The sequence below is a fragment of the Athene cunicularia genome (assembly GCF_003259725.1).
Source record: "Athene cunicularia isolate RWA chromosome 14 unlocalized genomic scaffold, athCun1 chr14_part1, whole genome shotgun sequence".
In the NCBI taxonomy this organism is placed as follows: domain Eukaryota; kingdom Metazoa; phylum Chordata; class Aves; order Strigiformes; family Strigidae; genus Athene; species Athene cunicularia.
In genome coordinates, this window is record NW_020799118.1 from 15,979,260 (window position 1) to 15,998,828 (window position 19,569).

General features: G+C 42.8%; 2 long non-coding RNA genes across 2 annotated transcripts in view; both read right to left on the reverse strand.

The window, feature by feature from the left end:
* LOC113485520 overlaps positions 1 to 19,569 on the reverse strand; it is a 20,405-nt gene that overhangs the window by 234 nt on the left and 602 nt on the right. The window contains exon 2 of the long non-coding RNA XR_003399441.1: positions 6,507 to 6,512. This is a non-coding gene — a long non-coding RNA (uncharacterized LOC113485520). The remainder of the gene's footprint in view (positions 1 to 6,506; positions 6,513 to 19,569) is intronic.
* On the reverse strand, positions 8,598 to 17,791 carry LOC113485521. Its single transcript, XR_003399442.1, has 3 exons — positions 17,519 to 17,791; positions 16,553 to 16,557; positions 8,598 to 9,535 (listed from the first exon to the last, which is right to left on the reverse strand). It is a non-coding gene; the product is annotated as an uncharacterized LOC113485521 (long non-coding RNA).

Consider the following 19,569-nt stretch of genomic DNA (forward strand, 5'->3'; position numbering starts at 1 on the left):
CGGAGCCAGCCGCTTCCCGCCCTTCCCCTCCCTCAGCCGCGCCCCGAGCCGCCGCCGCGGCGGACTTCCACGACTAGAAGAGGGAAAGAAGTCCTTTAAAGTCCGGTGTTTCCTGAGAAGCTGTGGCCGACCTCAGTACGGGGGATGTAGACGTTGTCTGAGTTCACTTGCACCCGGGGGGGACACGCTCTCCGTTCCTCTGGGTCCGGCGTTTTCTCATCGCCGCCTCTCACAGGCAGCAAAGTAAAACTTCACAGCCACTACAACTCATCATCCTCGTTTGGAGGATTAGGGCTCTGTCCATCTCCCGGGAGGGAAATAGAACTAAACGGGGGGGGATGATGATACAGTCGGTCAGCCCCAGGTTTTCTCTACTGTAACTTCAGTGGCTTGGACCCTGTGATACACCTCGGCTGACAGCGTTAGGACAAAACCTTGCAGAGAGCCTTAGTTTACAAATCTGGGAATTCTCTCTTTTAAAAAATATTCAGGTCAAATACATGATTTAAAAAAGCAAATAATTTCTGTATCTGCCTATAAGGTAATTATTTTTTTTCTAACCAGGAACTATATGCCAGACCACTCATTTTCAGTAAAAATGTTTCTAATCTCCATAATTCTGTTTTGAATCAAACAACTATTTTGTTAACAGTGGTAAGGGCATCTACTTTATTCACTGTGTTTCATCTTTATATTAAGTGCTTAGTCCTGTCACCTCCTCAAGCTGTATGGACTGCTCCAAACACTTGTTAAGTTTCATATTTCTTTCTCTTGACCTTGGTAACTTGCTTTTGGCACTTCCAGCCAAGTTGCAGCTCTAGCACTGACCCAACAAAAGAGGCTGTTTGGAAAGCCATAACCACCCGAGGAGCAACACTGAAAGCAGGCACCCTTCAGCGTTCTACTAAATTCTAACGGTTTAAATAGAAGAAGAAATTAATGGGTTTTTCCAGGGTTTGGGGGCTAGCTGTTTGGGGGATATAAATGCTAACATCAGGACATTGTTTCAGTGTTTCATTGCTCTGGTCTGAGCCATACCCATCACTACAGAAAATACTACCAGTAAGTTATTATATTGGAAATGAAATTTCAAAATATTTTTACTGGGAACAAAATAGATCTTTTAGGCGTGCAGTCTGCTCCCAGGCTGGTGGGGCTCATCTTGAAATCCAAGCCTCTGTTCCCCCGGAGGCATGGCTCTGGCAGGCTTTGATATCTGTGACTGCAGAGGGCAGGCCTGCTGCTGCTGGCTGACAGCAGATGACCCCGTCGTCTTGGGATGGGGGATACAATTAAACTTTTCCTTTCTTTCTCGGTGCGCAAATGTAGCTTGAAAGAGAAGTTTCATATTTATATTGCAAAAAAAAATCAAGCCGACTGAGCTGCATTGCACACACTTTCCTTGAACTACTTGCTGAGTGAGGGAGAGGGGAATTCAAGAAGGAAGCACTGAGAAAGCCCCATCGTCACTGTAGAACAGTTCATTGCATTTGCCTGATGTGCATTTATGTCTGTTCAGCCTACATGAGGCCGATGAGCTCAATTGTCTAATTATTTTCAAAACTTTGATTCTGTAAATCGTATGACACAAGGTATCACCCCTGTGAACAGGGGGAGTGGGGCTGTGGAGCCACGTGGCCAAGGCCGTGTTGCAGGTGGCAGACACTGGTGTTTCCATGGCCAGTGCTAAAGCACACATGGGTAGTGCCTCAGCTCTCCCAGGGTAAGTGTACCTGGTGTAGGTAAGTGTGCTGCTTGGCACCTTCCAGGTGGAAAAATGTACTTTTATTTCAGAAATGAAATGGAAAACCCACTTAGTATGAAGCAGTGTGTTAAAAGATCTTAGCAAATGGGTTATTATGGCTCCACTTTCATTCAGCAGTGGAGAGCAGCATGTGTCCTGCTTGTGTTTTGAGCTGGAAAGAAGGGTGCCCAGTTGAAACTTCAGGGTGGACTAATAACGTGGTTTTAATCTCAAAATTTATGTAGAGCTTAATCTCTTAAACTCTACATAAAGCAGTGAGTAGAGTACTCTGGGAGTTCATTCAGGATTGTGCATTGTCTTTTGCTCAAACACCTTAAACTTTTCACAGGGGACATCCTAAGGGATTAATCAGAAGGCTCCCACCCAATTCCCAAACTCATCCCATCTGTTCCGTAGCTTACAGGAAAGGCCAGGATCACAGCATGGGGTGTAGAATCCACAGGTCAAAATCTGCCTTTGGAAATCCATAGGGAACAGGAAACCTCATGCAAACTGGAATGAAAACCAAACCAAACCAGTATTTGAAAACTGAGTAGTCTTTTCTCTCAATATAGGGCATTTGCTTTCCTCTCTAAAGCAGCCCCTCCTATTGCACTAATATGATGTAATGCATGGAGTGTAGGTAACTTCTTTTTCTATAGCTTTTCAAAGAGGGAAGGGGGCACTGTCCAAATTTCCATGTTTGCAGCAACACAAGATTTCTCCATTAATGGAGAGAACTTCCTGGTGGTAAAAATAACCAGTCTCGATTTCAAGCGTGTCACAAACACACCTCCCCAAAATACAGGTTTTAAAGTATATGTATGTACGGGTGCTGGCAAAACACCTTATGACCACACTGATAAGTGTCACTGACATAAATCACCACTTATGACTGAATGAATTTCAGAAGCTAAGCTGTCCTGGGCTTTGTTACAAAGACACAGCTCCAAACCTAACTTAGGCTTTAGTCTAAGTCAGGTTCTAAATCAGAATATCTCTGGCTTCTCCACTCAGTGGAGGTCAGCTGAGCTTGGGGTTTTTGGTTTTGTTTTTTTTGTTATGACAGTGAATAACATGAAAGGAACGTGCATGCTGATGTCTAGATCTAATACTAGCTCCCCCTCTGTCTTGATCCTGAATTTCAGCCCAGCTGTGAAAATTAGAGCATGAACACAATTAACAAGTATTTGATCCTTTTCCTGTAACTTGAAAATTTTTAGTTGTGGAAAAACATATCTAATAATTAGTAATTTGAATTTGCCTGTGGGAGCTTACTGGGAATCTTGTAAGCCATGTATACTGGCTTTTCTCTTTCTGATTAACTTAGCATCTCCCTTCTCCCTCTTCTATGCCCAGATCTCTAGAACTGGGTGGAAGTAAAAAGGATATTTCTATAATGTACACCTGTACCTGTCTGAACAAGTACCTAAGCCAATACAAATCAGTCAAGAGAAACTGTCTTTGGAAAGTTGTGTAAAAATTTCCTCTAACTAGGTCACTTCTTTTTACCTTCACGCTTTCCTTAGGGATCCTTAGGGATTTTTTAGGTGGGAATAAAGCAGATAAAAAGCACCTAGTGAGATTAAAAGGCAGCAACTAAAAGAAAGGTACAGAGTTTGAAGTGGTAGAGGGTGCTATATGTGAAGAAAGGAGCATTTTTAAAAGGGTCCTTTCACACCATTTTCCCTTCAGGAAGGAAGGTTGAGGTTGGAAAGCTTGGTGAAAAAATTATGTGCTGTGGTTCTATCTAGTGCTAGTTGTAGTCTTAGCATAAAGAGGAGAATGGCTCAATTAGAGAAGGTCAGGCAGATGTACAGTTCATGTCACAGCAGGTACTGAACAGAATAAAATTAATTTCATTTTAGAGTATGGTGGTCTTTAGAGGAACATTTAGCTTGGGGCCAGGGAGCCCTACCTTTAAAATACCATGGCCTTGTCATCTTCAGTGCAGTGAGCAAAGCACAGGAGGTTCTCAGCAGCATGAACCCAGCTGTGGGCTCAGCACTAGGCTACCTGCAGTAGCATTTCAGGCTACCTAGAATTGCTTCCAAGTTGAGCTTATTCTGTGACTGACTCCTTTTCTCTCCGCGGTAGCAGAGGTTGCACTTTAGAAATTGAGCAAACAGGAGAACAAACACAAAAAACAAATTATTACCTTGTTGTTAAAAATGGCAGTAGTTTATCCTCTGGAAATATAGCATGGCTTCAGTAGTCTAAACCCTTTGAAGTCGTATTGTGTTTATGACTACTGTTAGTCTGTACCCCCACAGTGCAGGTGTGATTGGTGCAAATACTTATTACTGAGATATTCCGTGTTAACATTTTCAGTGCAAATGAAAAAAACCATAATGCCATTTTTAAAAGGTCTGTACTATATCTATTATGTGGCAGTAAGAGTAGCCAAGGTAGATCAGGATTTTGTGAGGTTAGCTTGAGACATCTGAGTTGGTGACTTCTGGGATTACCCAAGTTCCACTAGTCAGAAGAGTTTAGGCTTCTGTGTCTCTACTTACTGCACTTGCAGTGTTCTGTCAAGGGGAGGGAGACTTGAGATGGATCCTCAGTGCTTACACACATACATACTGTGTATCTGTCAGGGAGAACAAGTTTGGTGATGTTCACAGGTACAGACATGGCTCAAAAGCTGTGTAGCACTTCGGGTCTTTAAGTGCTCTGCGGTGTAACCCAGTGAATAACATAGTGGCTAACTAGTTATTCTGTTTTGGCAAGATATTAACAGGGATGATAAAGTGAATTGGAATAAAAATCTGCTAACTCAGCACTGCTCTTGAGAGGAAATATTGCTGGGATGCATACAAAGTGACCAGACAGTCTTAGGAAACTGGTGCTGAGTCTAGATTTTTGACTCACTGAGCTTAAGTAGACCATTTCCAGAATAAACTGCAAACAGCATTGCCAAACTTTCTGAAATGTCCCAGGAAGAAAAGAGGGCAAAAGCCTTATGAAAACCATAACCGTTATTCAATAAATATGAAAAATTTTACAAGTAAAAATCAGTTCTTTCACAAAATTAATTTCTTATAAATGCACATCTCCATTCCTATTTTCAGAACCTCAGATGTAAGCGATGACTGCATCATATTTATCTTTCTCTAACTTAAGTGCTCTGAGGAATAGATAAGGCAAAAGAACAGTTATTGCAACTCTACCTTTATAAAGTCAAGCCACACTATCTATAAAGCTAATACACTTGTAAGTAATTTTAAGTAGTTTGATAGCCTGCCAGAAAATACAGGTATATGGATTTTGTTATGCCTGGTAGCCTGCAGGGATCAGTCAGTCACTCATTCCCTCACAGGACACAATATTTGCACTTTATTTATGAAAAACAATTTGCATTTCACAGTAAAGTGATATGCAGCAAGTAGCTGTCAGGTGAGCTAGCTGGGAATGAAATGAAAGATTCCCAAAAGAACAGATCAACAGATCTACAGGCTGGTGTGGGCGCGTGACTGCCGTGCCAGGGGTGTGTGCGTAAATCAGCTGCAGATGTGGGACAGTGGGACTTTTCTTGAAGAGATCTTGACTGCTTTCCCAGTTAGCAAAAGATGCATTCTGAACAGAATCTTTGAGCAAATATTCCAGGCTTTATTATCTTGTTGAACCAGTCTGCCCACACTTGTAATTAGTTATAGGCTTTAAGAGGGAACAATGGTTTCATTGTTAGCACATACTTGCTGGGAGGCAATATGGAGAATTACAATGGAAATATATCTAACATCTGGTTTTGCCATAAGGGTAAAAGAAACATAACCAGAACACCAGCATACCACCCAGACTGGGTGGCCATTAGCATCTGCAGAAGAGCATCCTTTATTTGTGTCTTTATTCCTATTTGTAGTGAAGAAATACCATTTACTCTCTGCATTGTGTGACACATCTCATTTGATTCCTGGTCAGTACAGTGAACTTAGTTTTAAAGTCTTGCACAAGGCTGTAAGTTAATGATTTTTCACCTTGGAGTTCAGTTACTTCCACAGGGCCTTGGCAAGATAATGTGGCAAATGTTTCTGTCAGGAGGCTTCTATTTGCTCTTGGCAGCTGCATTTCCATGGGAAAACGGGGATCAGCAAACTGAAAACGTCTGAAAATGGCTTATTACATACATGTATTAGAACCTAGTGGAATGTAGATGTTGAAGGTATTTAGTACCTGGTAGGATCAGGACTGGAGACAGCAAATCGAGAGCTATCACAGAAATATCCAGGATAGTAATTCAGATCCAACGAAGTTGAAGAGCTCTTTAGATTTTAGTAGAATTTGAGCTAAAGAAAATCGTAAGCATTCAGTGGGAATGGGGCTGCACTGAAATCATCCCTGACTCTCTGGGACACTCAAAAACTTGCCAGGAAATACGACATTGTGGACGACTGTTCAGTATTGCTGTAATTAAAAACTGGCTCCCCAGGTGGAGCTCCTCGTTGTATTGCAAGATGAGGTTGTGATTTAAAAGGTCTAATCCTATTTCACTATAGAATGAGCACTAGGGTTGCTCAAGGAGCAGTGACCTCTCTATGTAAGTGGCATTCCCTGTTGACAGTCTGTAACTGTCAGCTGTCCTCATTATTGAATGAGGTTGCCTGGCTTGCATACGTGATGATCTGTACTGATTTTAAACCCCTGCATATCTGGAAGACTACAATAGTTTAGTCAGGGAGATCAAATGGTAAAGTTGAACTGCAGGTTAGAACTTCAGTTGGACTTTACAGCCATCTTTACCCCATGATTTGTGCGTGACCCTGAGCTCAGCATTTGACCTTGGATAAAATACTCTCTGTGCTCTATCATACCCAGCTGTAGAGAAGTGTAATCCTGTTTTTTTACCTAGTGGGGATATTGTCAATCTTTACAATGATAGCCACTGAAGAAATAAGCTATCCTTTGTATAATGAAAAACATTTTATTTCATTATATGAATTTGTATCACAGTATGAATAGCTTCAGTTGATATTTGTATGTGCTGGACTTCTGTAGTTCTAAAGACCATGAACATGGATAAACAAATTAATACTGGAGTTTCCACATGAGGTGAAAATGTAAAAATTTTAACATTTCTGAATTTCCTAGTGCTGGGCATCCTGCAGTATAGCTTAGACAGGGAGATATTTGACTCATTTTATGGGTGAACATTAGCTTTCTGACTACTCTAAACAGCCTGCTTTGTTCAAGTGTTTTATTTTACAAATGCTGTATCCATCATGTCTTCCAGAAGCACCTTTTATTTGTTTAACCTATATAGATACACAGTAAAATGATAATACAGCTGGTGAATGTGAAATTTAACCCCCTTTGCTCACAAGCCACCTGCAAAAGGACTTGGTGTTTCCAGCTGTTAGTTTGTCAGGGCCCTGAGCGCAGCAGATGGCCCTGAACAGACCCATGGGGCCTCCATCACACCCTCTGCCCAGGGGCCTAGAAGCTTCATTTAAGCTCAGGCCTGGCCTTCAGTTCTTCCCTGAGGTATGTTGTGGGTGTACCTGTTTCCAGTCGTGTTCCTGAACTGTTGTTTAGATTTAGTGGCTTGACCTTGGCCTTGATACTTTGCTTTTGTCTGATGATCAGTGTGGACTGGCAACGGGACCTGTTGCTGTCACCATCTGGCCAGGGTTGCTGTGGGCCTCTGGCCTGGTGGCAAGATCATTCCTGGCCCATGCTGTGCTCCCCTTTGGCTTGTCTTCTCTTAGGACACAGCTGGCTCTTGCTGCTCCCTTTCTTAGAGTATTTTTTCCAAGCCAGTTTCAGGCTCTGATTATAACAGCTTATTCAGCATGGGTGCAGACTGGAGTTTTCATTCTGCATTCATGCTGTGAGATCTGTCTCCAAACTCTCATTTAATAAAAGGATTCCTCCCTGACAAAAATCTTGGAATAATCAGGATCATTTTTCTTATTCATGTGAGCATTTGTGATGCCTTCTTTCTGCAAACATTCTTAGAGAGACAAGAAGGCCGCTCCTACATGTAAGAAAGGGAACTCAGAATTACCTTGGAAACAATTGTATTGATTTATATTATTGAATAATTTATGCACAGTTGTTCAGCAGTAACTGGAACAAAGCTTTCTAAAAGATACACCTTCTTAACACCTTTCTCTGGTTTCCACTTTCCTGAAGCAGAGATGGCCTTATACTGCTGAAGAAAGAGCCTGTGAGTAAGGAAACTTAGTACAAATGGGCTAAGGTTCTTTGTGAGCGGGCACGTTCTTTATGCTGAAGGCTGCATCGTGTTTGTGAAATATTTTGGACATAAAGAACATTAATGATTGTTCCTCTTCCAGTGGAGAAAAGCTATAAAACAGCCCCTTGATTTACAGTCTATATCTTATATGTTTAGGCAAGGTATCACTCCTGTGGTGAGGCTTACTCACTAGATTGTCCAGAGAATCCTTCCTTAGGCCTCTGCCAAGTGAGAATCTTCTCCAGCCATCACCTGAGTCTGTAGAAGTCTGAGAAACCACACAACATAACCAGGGGTAACAAAATGGGCCAGAAAACCACATTACTGCTTTATATGTTTAATCTCCAGAAAAAAAAACCAGATGCTCGTAATGCTGAACCAAAATCATACCACATTAATCCTAGCAATCTATTTAGGCAAATAAATTCCAGGTTTAGAAATGATGGCCCTGATGGTACAGCTAAAGGATATAACAATCATAAACTTCACTTTATACATCTTGCTTAAGTTGGGATAAAAATTCAGGTTGTAAAATTTGAGATATTATCTGATGCTGATGTTTCAAAAGTTGTGCAATTCATTACTTTAACATTGCAAGTATTTCATATCTTTTGTTAGATGATTCAATGCTGCTAGAGAAAAGCCTTTGCTTTTATTATTTCACAATAACATTTACCACATTGTTGGTTAACTGAGGATAACATGCTGTTTCCCATTAAGAGGTCTTGAGTAGAAAACTCAAATCCATTGCTTTCAATCTCCAAGTTTATTTTCATCATGCTAGCATAGAAAATACTCTTGTAATACTCAGAAACAGGTGATCCAAGCATTTTCTCTAGACACAGAAAAGAATTGAGTATTTGTCACGGTCCACTTGGTGGACTCGTGATGGTTCGTTTACTACAATCTCGAAAGTGCAAAATTAAGGCAACCAACACCAAAGGGGATTGTATCAATCAAACTGTGAAACTTTGTTGTGTTGCCCATGAAGTGGCACACGATAGTTAGAGATGGGTGAAAGAAAGGGGAAAAGTGAAGTTTAGAAAGAAGAGAAAGAGAGGTTATAGCTACCACCGCTGATCTCTAGACGCCCCAACGGTCCCGGGTCCAGCCAGCGCTCCGTCGTCAGTCGCGGTGATTCTTGGTGGGGATGCTTCAAATTTTTGTTGCCCAGAAGTCATTTTTTATGCTTAGTGACACACCTTGCTCCTCCTCTGCCTCAGGGATCTCCGCCCTTCTCAGAATGCAATTATCATATCTCCGCCCTTCTCAAGCGAGGCTCCCACACATGCATGAGGGGGAGTGTCCAAGGCGTGGTCAGTCTTGGAGGCGGGCAGCCTTCAACCAGGAGGTGTGTTTTGGTATTATAATGAAGCAAAGTTCATCTAAAATTCATTATTTCTTCACTGATGTTATGGCAACAGTTGCGATCCATCTTTTTTGACAGTGGCTATGCGGTTATCTCTAATGGCTCCGGCTGGGCCCAGGTACCAAACAATAGCACAGCACTCTGTAGCAGACAGCCCAGGCACCACAGAACAGCCCAGCACTGCCTGCACCACACGGTCAGTGCTCAGGAGAACAGCACAGCACTCTTTGTAACACACAGTTCTGTATTCAGGAACCTTTGCACCACATTCCACTCTTAGGATCAGCAACTGTGTTCCAAGCAGGCCATTGTCAAGTACCTCACTGTCCATGTCCCTGATGACAATGTTGAGACAACGCTGATCTTCTGACCCACTCTTGCACCACCCTCCAGCTCAATGTGAACATCAGGACCTCAGGATGTCAGGAGCTCATGGTGGTAGCACAGTTAAGAAGAAGAAAAACAAAAGAAAGAGAGAGAGGGAGAGAAGAAAAAAAAGGAAATAACAGTGATCAAACAGTTTATAAAATTTAAATTGTTGAAACAATTACAATCAAAGCTGTTTGTATAAAAAAAAAACAACTTTTTTTTAAACATCAGTTGATTTGGGGATATCCACATTGGATGGGACATCAAGCATACTATGTGTTTTCAATACAGACATCAAACTGATAACTGATTCATCATTCTCCAGGTTATGACATACAATCCTGCTGACAAAACCAAACTGAACAAAACCAATATCAAGGGAACCATGATGGGGTGACACAGCTTGTTCAGGATGCCTGCAGCAGTAGGCAACCATCCAAAAAGTGTGTCCCACCACTTACGTTCTGCACCCTTTTGCACTCTTTCCAAAACTCGTTGTATTTCTCTCACATTATGGTGAACAGTTATTAAGGTTTTCTGCCCATTTTCCCTAATTTTTTTCCAAAATCTCTACCAAATGCTTGTATTAATTGCTTTACCAAAGTGAGATTCATCCCAGTGGGTGCAGGCAGCAGGCAATACAATTAAAGCTCAAGATATCTGTTTAGATACTGGACAAAGTATTTTGAGCTTTAATCACACTGCCTTCACAGATAAATCCTTGTTACCGTACAATGCAAGATTCAAAATTGACAGTTTGCCATTTTTCATCCACCTTTCACCTTTTGGGCCCATACTCTATGCTCTTGGAGGATAGAGTATAGTTCCATTACCGTTCAACCCTAGTGCAATGAGTGTGTGGTGGCATTATATATATGGTAAGCACAAAGGTTTTAGCTGTGTTTGTGATGGGGTCATAGGTAAAGGTTACCAGATTCCACCAGGATTGGAGTTTCCTCTCAAAATTAGTGGCACTGTCCCAAATTATTTTTCCAAATTTCAGTGGGGAGAGTGCCTTCTTCACCTTATCATAATTGAGGCAGCTACCGAATGCATCCACGGTTGAGCCTGAATACAACTGAGAGCCAAAGAAAGGTTATTTTGGATCACAACAAATGTGTCTGCAATCAATTCGTGGTTCTTTACATTTATTTTTTCCCATTTTGGTAATATATTTGACAACAGCCACTGGTTAGTCCCCAAAGCCAATAAGGAAGATCGCAAAGGCTGCTCTAAGTTAGTCAAATCGCTAATTGAGGTAGCCAATTTGTTCATTATTACCTCCAAATCGATACTATTTAAAACTCCCAATCCTGTCCCCAAAACACCTGTTAGGTCTCTCTGTGTTTGTCTTGTGTGAGGAGTTTGGTTTTGCAGCCAGTTTGTCCATCCCTCATAAAAAGCCTTTAGGAAAGGTGAGCAAGCTGGCTGAATTTCCAAAACATTGTTTTGCATCATCAACTCAACTCATTTGAGAGACCATGCCAGGTTAAACAACATTTGTTGTTGGCTCGTATTTCTGATTACATGTGGTCCAATTCCAAAGATTTTTGGGCTAAGCACAACCAAATTTTTGGGCTAAGCACAACAGTTGGTTGGATAGTAGGTATTACAACATCTTTTTGAGTTCTCCCCAGTATTTAGTGTTATTTTTGCCATGCATAACTTTATGGGAGTAATGTACAGCAGTCAAATTTAGCCAACAATCTAGGTTTTGAATTTTACCCAACAAAACAGGGCCATGTGGTCCAGTTCCATAACTGTTTGTGGGTTCAATGAGGGATTCAGTGATCAATCTGCATCTTATTGCGATGTCGCTCCTTGTACCACTGTAAAAGAGGGTATAACTTCATCTTTGTCAGTGTGAAGAGGGTATTTATACCATGGTGTGTGACTACTGCAACATGTGTCACTGGAGGCTTAGTCATAGCATTTAGTCTGAATTTAAATGTTAGGCCTGATAGGCCTCCTGCCAATGGATAAGGTTGCCAATTGCACACCACATAGACTGGCTTAGTCAAAGTGAAGTTATACCAACAATCTCCTTGTTCCTTAATACAGAATTTGGTGATTTCAACATTGTTGGTACTTGGGTCTAAGTTGTAGTTACCGACATTCTTTTGACGGCAACACGTAATGAGAGAATCCTGTTTGCTACATTTCCATTCTGTAGTAGGACAGAGTTCTGCAGTGATGTTGGAATTTGGATCCAATAGATTTCCAGAGATGGTAATTGAGGAGGCTTTCTCATGAAGAGATCCTTCCACTTTTCTGCATCCCACCTGAATTTTTTCTCCAATAGTTCCGGTCAGGACATGGACCGAATCTTTTCTGTCCCATTCCCATTCCTGGGGATGGTACACTTCAGTATCATGCTGTACTACAGTGGCTAAGCTTGGGAGACGGTCTTTGGGATACTGTCCCAGAGTGCTAGTATGCTTGATGGTAGCTTGGGACCATGGCCATTCTGTATTCTTTTGGTTACAGGTTAGTGGTAAGATGCAGAAAAGTACTACCAATCCAATTAAAGATTCATGATCCATGCTATTCTTGGCATCCCTCGGAGTTCTCCTGCAACAATAAAACAACAGAACTTGCCTCCCTGAGGCAAAAATTAAAACCAGACAGAAAATTAGAATGATGGAATTACCCAGTGAGTATTTATCTGATGCTCCTTCCCGAGGCCATCAGAAGCTACCCATGGATATACATTCAGTGGGGTTTTTAGTACGAGTGGTACACTTCCCATGGTGGGAAGTTCTACCAAAATGGGTTGTCCTGGGAAGTGAGCTGGATTCCCAGAATTATCTGGTCATTTGTACAGGAGCTAGTCTTGCTAATTCATCAGCTCTGTTATTCCATTCCCTTGCTGAGCCCCCATCTACCTGATGAGAAGCTACCCATCCCACAGCAAAGTTCCCTTGGCTAGCAGTGCTTAAGATTTCTTGCCACTTGTCCTTTTGCCACACTGGAGTTCTGTTAACCTCCCTTTCATTTTGCTCCCAGAAAGAGAGCCATTCAAGTACATCCTTTAAACACTGCATAGGAATCAGTGTAAATGTGGACAGAGGAGATGGTTTGTGCTTCACACTGGAAAACGCTCCATACTGCAATTAATTCTCCCTGGGCACTCCCTTCTCCCTCTGTTATTTTCTGTTCATCAGCAATAGTGTGGAGAGCTACTGCCTGGTATTTCCACACTTTCCCTTCTCGCTTTGCAGAAGTGTCGGTAAACCAAGCATTCACTGATTGATCGTGGGAAAAAGGAGGGGCCACTCAAATGACTGAGAAAGGTTTGTCTTGGCTGCCATCCAGGCTCTCTGTTTTTTGGATAGCTATAGTTTTTTAAAGCTCCTTCAGTCGCTGAGAAAAGGTTGTGATAGTGTTCACTCTGGACATACCACTTTCATACCAAGGCTCTCTGGGCCACCCCATCAGGAGGGGGGGTCCTGCTAGCGACTGCCTTTAGAACTTTGAACGGGCCTCTTAGCACGACTGGTTGCTGATGTGTAATTTTCTCCACTTCTATGAGAGCCAGGCTAACCACAAAAAAACCTTTCTCCCATGCAGTATATCTCTTCTCGGCATCCTTAAAGCTGTGAGAGTAAAATCCCACGGGGTGGGCTGGACCCTCAGGACCACATTGCCAAATGTGTACTGAAAATCTGGTTGTGGCAAACCCCCATTCTACCTGAAAAGGGTCTGTAGGGTGGATAGGGCCAAGAGCCTGGTGAGCTGTTGCTTCAAAAATTAACAATTACATTGCTTCTTCCTGAGAAGCAGTCCATTCCCATTTGGCCCTTTTTCTCAGCAAATCATAGACAGGTCTGTCAATGATAGAAAAGTCCAGGATGCGTTTCCTCCAGAACATCAATAACTAAAGCATGTTGCAAATCCTTTTTTGATTCAGGCATTTTAATCTGATCTAGGGAAGTGAGGGTGCCCAGTGGGATACAAGTCATTCCCCCTTTCCACCAAATTCCAAAAAACTTTACTTCTTGTGAGGGCTTTTGAATCTTTTATGGGGGAATTTGCAAACCCAAATTCTCCAAATAAAAGATTATATTCTGTTAGGTTGCCCCCACCTCCTCATCTTTATCTCCCCCAACGAGAATATCATCAATATACCGACAGACAGCTCTGCCTTCGGCTCTCGGTATTTTCTCCAGTGCTTGAGCTAAAGCATGGTGAGCTAAAGTAGGGGAACGTTTGTATCCCTGAGGCAGCTGGGTGAAGGTAAATTGTTTCCCTTCCACATAAAAGCAAAACGATCTCTGTCATCTGGTCACAAAGGTATAATGAAAAACATATCTTTAACATAATGTTAATGGTTGCCATGACTGGATGAGCTTTCTCTGGAATTGTTATTACCAGTTTGGCCATATTAGGGACTGCGGCAGTTAGAGGCTCTGTGTTAGCATTCAGCCTCCAAAAATCTACTGTGAGCCTCCACTTCCCATTAGGTTTTTCTCACTGGCCACACCAGAGTTGAAAGGAGAATGGGTATTTATCACCACTCCTTGCTCCCCCATTTCATGCACGACTGGTTTGATACCTTCCTTTGCTCCCAGGGAGAGGGGATATTTTTTAACATTAGTTACTTTGCTAAATGGCAGAGGGGGTGTAGTTTGAAGTAGCCTGATATTCAGCTGCGGTGTCCCAAAAGTCCACAACAATCCTTCTGAGTCCTCCCAAACCCTTCGTTTAAGGGCATCCATTCCTAACAAGTCAGTTGGAATGTCCCCAACTACCATGACCAAGTGACTGTGTTTTCCTCTCCCGGCAACGTCAGCTTTACCTCTGTTGACCCTAAAGCATTCTGGACACAAATGCTTCACTTAGAGGGAATTCCCCCACATCTCTGTGCATCTTCCTCAGTCAGGGCAGAGATCTGTGCACCAATATCAATTTATTAAAGTATCAGGTTACAGGTGTTCACTTAGGACCCACAATAGCTGTAATCAATAAATCTCCTCTATTAGTTTTAGTGAGCTGCCGGGCGTAAATCCATCCTCCATTCCCCCACCCACTACTGGGGAATGGAGGTATTGTTTCCCTGCTCACTTTTCCTGTCGCCTGTGTCCTCCATGGCGGGGGACCATGGGCATGACAGGAGAGATTTCTTTTTTCTTCTGTGAGTTCCGTGGCTGTTGTTTAGGACTACACCACTTTGATACCAATTTGCTCAGCTTATCAGTGGGTAAACCATCCATTATATCCCTGGGAACACCTTTTTTAATTCCCAAAGCCCACCATTGTTGTCGAGTCACAGGCTGTTCTCCCCTGCCTATTTTAGAGCGGGAACAGTCAGCAACAGCAGCGTGGTCAGTTTTACCAGCAAAAAGGGGTAGATCTTTAGCTCCTACTTGATGGATTCCTATCGATTTCTCCTCCAGAGTTTTCACAGGACCATATTTTCTACTACAGTCTATCAGTTCCAGTGCTACCTCTCCCCATGTCCACACCTTTTTAAGATTTGAAGGGGAAGGAGTTGAGCTGTGATTAAAAGGTGAATCTGTGTAAGCATTATTTTCATCTCTCTTGCTTTTCAGAAAGCTCTCAAGCTTTTCTGCAGGGCCTAATGACGCGATGGTCCTTTGGAGATCAATCCCCATAGATTTAAGCAACTCTGGCAGTCCCCTTATCAAAGGAGTCATGATTTCAGGGTCCACTGGCAGCATCATTGGAGATTCGCATCCAGGAACTAACTTCCTTTCATGTATCATTTGCAGGCAGGCTGCTTTGTGTACACTTTCTAGCAATTGATCAGCTGTGCCAGTGATTGCCAGGGGATCCCCCCTGTCCAAAGGGGTCAAGCCTCCGGCCCAATAAGCAGCCCGCTGGGTTAGGGACCATGGGGCACGTCCATCCCCTGTTGTTAAAAAGACGCCGGGACCCCAGTAACCAATTGCTTCTTTTTCACTTAACTGAATTTGGTCCCCCCCAGTTAGGGATACGCGCCACACATACTCCATTTCAGATTCTTTAGGAAGGCGTCCATATACTCTTTTCATTTTGGCCAATTCAGTGAGAGTATATGGTATCTCTTTAGTTGTAATATGAGGGTCATTATCCTCGTCATTTATATAAGCATATTCTGCTTTAATCAAAGGTCTCACTTGGGGGTTTTCCCTGAAACATTTCCTCGCTTCCTTTAGTTCCTTTTGGGGATATATTGGGCTTATTTGCTGAATACCAAATTTCTCCATCTTCATTTGTACCTCACCCAATGATTCAGCAGTCTTTGAATATTCTTCTCTTAAGGCATCTTTTAACAAATAATTTTCTTCCTCTATCTCCTCTTTTTCTTCTATCTGCTGTTTTAACAAGCAAATTACTTTCTCTTTCTCTGCTAACTGCTCTTCCAGGTTGAAGACTGTTTTCTGAAAAAGTTGCACCAAATTTTCAAGAGATTCTATGATTTGTTTTTCATTAGTACGCCGCTTAAAGCGGTCTTCAACTGCTGCAACCAGGCTGGCTCCTAGAACTGCACAGATAGACTCATCCTGTAAAGAAATCACTCGGTCTGTTACACTCTGCAAATCTGTCCAGGTATCTCGAGCCCAATCTTCCCCAGGTGGGGAGGGTCGAGCTCCATACTTTGCCAAGAGTGCATAGAACGAGTTAAGATTTTTCACTAACGGAGAGTCTTGATAATCATCCTTTTCAGTCATTCTTATTACAAAAGGTCCAAACTCACTTCGAGGAGGCTGAACTTAGTTACACACACACACACAGAGCAACTACTGCGTCACCCTTCTCTTCCCTGAGTGACTGAAGGGACCAAAAGCTACAACGGGGAGTTAAAACTTAGTTACACACAACTGCAGACTTCCTCTGCTTGCCCCTTCAACTTCCCCAGGTAGTCAACCTCATCTATTTGAGGACAGTTCCCCCTTTTGCACTAAGAGATCCTTGTACTTGATCCTGATAGACAGAGCCCTCAATTTGAGATTGGGGTGCAATACACTGAGGTATGTGTGGTGTGCGGGAATTTCGAGTCGCCCCCCTTGCTTTCTGGACACCTCTCACCCTTTCGGATGTAGGGCCAGGTGTGGCTGGAATGAAATGTTCTTCCTCTGTTACAGACCACACACAACCTGCACCCCCCTGTCTCTCGGGATCCTGTCTGTGACGCCTGTTTAATATCACGGTCCACTCGGTGGACTCGTGATGGTTTGTTTACTATGATCTCGAAAGTGCAAAATTAAGGCAACCAACACTAAAGGGGATTGTATCAATCAAACTGTGAAACTTTATTGTGTTGCCCATGAAGCGGCACACAATAGTTAGAGATGGGTGAAAGAAAGGGGAAAAGTTTAGAAAGAAGAGAAAGAGAGGTTATAGCTACCACCGCTGATCTCTAGACGCCCCAACGGTCCCAGGTCCAGCCAGCGCTCCGTCGTCAGTCGCGGTGATTCTTGGTGGGGAAGCTTCAAATTTTTGTTGCCCAGAAGTCATCTTTTATGCTTAGTGACACACCTTGCTCCTCCTCTGCCTCAGGGATCTCCGCCCTTCTCAGAATGCAATTATCATATCTCCGCCCTTCTCAAGCGAGGCTCCCACACATGCATGAGGGGGAGTGTCCAAGGCGTGGTCAGTCTTGGAGGCGGGCAACCTTCAACCAGGAGGTGTGTTTTGGTATTATAATGAAGCAAAGTTCATCTAAAGTTCATGATTTCTTCACTGATGTTATGGCAACAGTTGCGATCCATCTTTTTTGACAGTGGCTATGCGGTTATCTCTAATGGCTCCGGCTGGGCCCAGGTACCAAACAATAGCACAGCACTCTTTGTACTGCACGGCTCTGTAGTCCGCAGACTAGCACAGCACTCACGCCACACAGTTCTGTATTCCCAAGAACAGCACAGCACTCTTTGTACCACACAGTTCTGTATTCAGGAGCCTTTGCACCACATTCCACTCTTGGGATCAGCAACTGTTTTCCAAACAGGTCGTTGTCAGGTATCTCTCTGTCCATGTCCCCAGTGACCGTGTTGAGACAATGCTGATCTTCTGACCCACTCTTACAACATTGCACAGCATTTTATTAAACTTTTTTTTTTCCTCCAATCTGAAGTAAGGGAGGATCTGAACTGTGAATTGCATTTGAAAATCTTACACTGGATTCAAATATTCTGCAATAAGCCAGACTAATAACATTATTTTCTTAGGAGGATGCATCTTCATGGACCATAGGCTCCCCACAAATATAATGTGTCCTTCTGAACAAGCCTGAGAGGAATGGAAAAGAACATCAGTATCTGATATACCTACACATCCAGCAGGGACTGTCATCATCAATCTGTTTCAACAGTGTATGAAATAACATTTTCAACCAGCTTGTTTGGCTTTCAACACATAGAGTTGTCCCAATAAACACATATGGTGCCTGGTGCCTAAGATCTAATCAAGCACAAGCATCATACCATTGGTTACTGGTAATGCGTCACATGGATGATGTGCATGTTATCCTTTGCAACTGGAATGGCTGTTCTACAGATCTTTGGGATGAAGTACACAGAAAAAATATTGGTGTCAGTCAGGAGGGAAAGGAGTAGCCCTAAAATTGAGAAGTTGGGGAAAACCTGACCAATAAAATTACAAATACGTTCCTAGCTATCTTAGGTGTATCACTGCAGTTCAGGCTATTTGCAAGTGGAATCAAGGAACCACAGGGTCTTTGCTTTGTCTAAACCTATTTTAGGAATGGTGTTCAGGGAAACCTGTTTTATGCCAGAGGCTAGGTTCATTTCCTCTTCCTGTGGCCCCTTTTCACAGCTGCTTCTTCCTCAAATTCTGAAAGCAAATCAAAGAAAGCCTGTAATTAATGGTGCTGTAGAGGGAGTTCTCAGGTCCTGCCTGATTTCTGTGGTGTCTATACCCAAAGGTACTCTCACATGCATATGTGTGTAGCTATTCTGAAGAAACATCCATTTAGCCAGTTTTTTAGCTTGCTGACATACCACGAAATAAGGCTCTTTATTTCTGACATTCTATAAAATGACAGAAGAAAAAGAGTCCCTTTAAAGAAAGTTAATGGTAGTGCTATAGAGTGATAGGATGTCATTTACAAATAACCTATATGCCAGAAAAAATCATTTTTGTCTCTCAGCAGATACTGGCCAAGTGCATCACTGCAGCTTCAGTGCCAGACAGCTTAGAGGGACCAAACAGGGAAGCTATGGAAGGGACCACAGGTTTAGTTCCAGTGACTTGAAAACAAGCACTAGGCACATGATCAGCAAGCCTGAAGCTGATCTGGCTTCTCTGTGGCCTTTGCAGCTAAATATCCCTGCTGTGCAGACCTGCCCTCAGGGGTTTTCTCCAAGCCACCCAAAAAATCATCAGCAGGGTCTTGGCCCTGAAGAGCCCTTGTTGCCTAAGTACACTCAGGGTGGATGCCAGATCTTGCCCTTACTCTTCATTAACTTCAGCATTTTTGTTGTTTCATTGCATAAAAGCAGAACACTCCAGTACAATTACTTTGAGCTTCAACAAGAACTGATTTTCTTCACCATCACAGGTACTAGTTATTTTTATCTTTGAAATATTTGGGGTTGTTCTGTGCTAGAGAATGCATTGTTTTTTCAAAGAAGACAGCCCCTCACGAAGCTTTCACCTCAGGCACACCGATCAAGTAATTAATGTTCTGAGGGCCACTCTCCAGGGCTCCTTTCAAGTACCCTGAAGAAAGAAAATTCATTAGCCCCACTACCATAAACTGGCAGGCCATTCCCCCCCCTTTTTTTGGTCATTTTAAAATACAGAGTTTTGAGGCCTTCTCTAGTGACCGCTATTTTTCCCCAGCACGTACCCCACTTCTACATTTTATTTTTTTTTTTCACCCCGCCGCCTCTGGCCGCTCTGCTCGCCCCGCACCGAGCC